Raw genomic sequence first — 2945 nt, forward strand, 5'->3', positions numbered from 1 at the left:
TACCTGATTTCTGTCACCTACTTTTCCACTTAAAATCATATACTTAGTTATCTTTTGACCCATGGGAAAAAATAACTAATGTTTTGAACTACCAATAACAGAAGAGAAAAATAATTTTGAGAGTGAAATGTTTTTCATCATAGTAGATCCATGTAGGTAATATGCTTAGCTGGATGTCTTTTCACATAATTGTTAAACATTTGGAATGAATTACACAGGTTTATGTCTTCATAAAGGCAAACCATGTAGACTTCATTTGTTTCAGTCTCTTTGGGGTTCTTTGAGACTTCATATGAATCTTGGGATGGAATTTTTTATTTCTGCAAAAAAAAAAAAGTTGCTGAGGCTGGCTTTGAACTAGTGATCCTCCTACCTCAGCCTCCCGAGCCACTGGGATTATAGGCATGCATTACCACACCAAGCTGTCATTGGGATTTTTATAGGCATAGCATAGAATCTGGAAATCCCCATGGACGATTATTTATTTATTTATTTATTGGGGGACATGGTCTTGTAAGTTCCTGAGGAAGATCTTGAACTTGGGATCCTCCTGACTCAGCCTCCAGAGCTGCTGAGATTACAGACATGCACTACCATATTGGTATGTTGATATCTTAATATTAAAAATAAGTCTTACAGTCCATGAATATGGGGTGTCTTTCCATTTATTGGTGCTTTTTTTCCAGCAATATTTTGTAGTTTCACTGCATAATTCTTTTGTCTTGATTTATTCCTAAGTACTTCATCCTCCTTAATGTTATTTTATTTTTTGTTATTGCTGTTATTATTCAGTGTTTTATTCATGTTACAGAAATCTTTTAGGAGAAAAATGTCATGCAAATGGGCTAAAAAGTCTAAAGGAAATTAATCCACTTTATTCCATTTAAAATCTTAAAAAATATGGAAATTACTGTTACAAATAATCCAAACTCTTCAAAAAGCCGCTTTTAGACTCTCTTCCATCCTCCTCACACTACAGTTGTTTCAATCCAGGCCAGGACTCTTTCTGTACCTACATATTCCATTTAAATCACATTTCTGAGTCTACTTGGGGGAAAAAACAAACAAACTACTGTTTGAAGGCATTTTCAGAAGTCTCTTACTGAAGCTGTTGGTGCATGGGCAGAGCAATCTGAGGAGGGACATTAATGAATCTTTCACTTAGGAGAAAGCCCACAGGCTTGGTGGTGTCATTTAAAAGCTTGTCCATCTGTTCAAACACACTCTTTTCACAGTTCTTCTCACAGAAGCTTAGAACCAACTCTTTAATTTGTTCAGCACACTGGGTATCCTTTCTTTCAGTTAAATTTAAAAGGCTTATAAAACCAAAAATTTCATTTTTATCTGCATCATCATCATCATCATCATCATCATCATCATCACTGTCTTCTGAAACATTTGTTTGCTGCCGTCCTTGATGTTATTTTAAATGGGATTTTTTTTTAAATTTTCATTTTGCGTTTTTATTGTTAGTGTATAGAAATTCAACAGATTTTTGTGTGTTGATTTTGATCCTGCTTCTTTGTGGCTTTTTGTTTTGTTTTTGGTTACTGGGGATTGAATCCAGGGGCACTCAAACAATGAGCCACATCCCCAGTCCTTTTTTGTATTTTATTTGGAGATGGGTCTTGCTGAGTTGCTTAGGGCCTCACTAAATTGCTGAGGCTGGCTTTGAACTCACTGTCCTCCTGCCTCACCATCTCGAGCTGCTGGGATTACAGGTTTGTGCCACTGCATCCAGCCGCTGTTTTTTTATATTATAGTTCCATTAGGTTTTTTTTTTTTTTTGTGTGTGTGTGTGTGTGTGTAATCTTTATGATTTTCTACACATATCCTGTTACCCACAAATAGATAATTTTATTTCTCCCCTTTTGGATAGCTTTTGTTGTTTTTTTCGTGTGTGTGTGTGTGTGTGTGTGGGGGAGAGAGAGAGAGAGAGAGAGAGAGAGAGAGAGAGAGAGAGAGAGAGAGAGAGATGAGAGATACATACATACTTACTGCCACTGAGTTACCTCTCATCCATTTTATTTTTTGTGACAGGATACCAATCTCACACATGAGCTTTAAATTTGTAATCCCCTACCTCAACCACCTGAGTTGCTAGGATTTCAGGTGTGTGCCATTGCACCTGGCCCTTTAATTCTTTTTCTTACCTAATTGTTCTGGGTAGAATTTCTAATACTCTGTTGAAAAAAGAGAGTGTAGTAGATATCTTGTCTTGTTCCTAATCTTATAAGAAAAGGTTTCAGTCTTTGACTACTGAGTATGATGTTAGCTATGGGTTCTTCACATAGTCTTTATTTTCAGGTATTTTTCTTCTGTTAATTTGTTGAGTGTTTTAATCATGAAAGGTTAATTTTGTCAAATGCTTTTTCCTTCATCACTTCTTATGGTCATGTGATTTTTTTTCACCTTTATTCTGTTAATGTGGTAAAACATTGATTTTTGCATGCTGAACCTTTTTGAATCCCAGGAACAAATCCTACTTAGTCATTGTGATGATCCTTTTTTTTTTTTTGGTGGTGTTGGGGCTTGAACCCAGGGCCTTATATATGAGAGGCAAACAGTCTACCAACTGAGCTATATCCCCAGCCCATGGTAATCCTTTTATTATGTTGCTGAATTTTGTTTGCTTTTATTTTGTTGAGGATTTTCTTTTTTTCTTGGGTACCAGGGATTGAACTCATGTGCCCTTGACCACTGAGCCACATCCCCAGTTGTATTTTGTATTTTATTTAGAAACAGGGTTTCACTGAGTTGCTTAGTGCCTCGCTTTTGCTGAGGCAGGTTTTGAACTAGCAATCCTCCTGCCTCAGCCTTCGAGCCACTGCAATTACCAGTGTGTGCCACTGTGCCTGGCTTGTTGAGGACTTTGTATTGTGATATTCAGAAGGGATATCGATAATTTTCTTCTGCTGCCATCTGGTTTTGGTATCAAAGTGGTG

The sequence above is a fragment of the Spermophilus citellus genome (genome assembly GCF_964194105.1).
Source record: "Spermophilus citellus genome assembly, chromosome: 10".
NCBI lineage: Eukaryota > Metazoa > Chordata > Mammalia > Rodentia > Sciuridae > Spermophilus > Spermophilus citellus.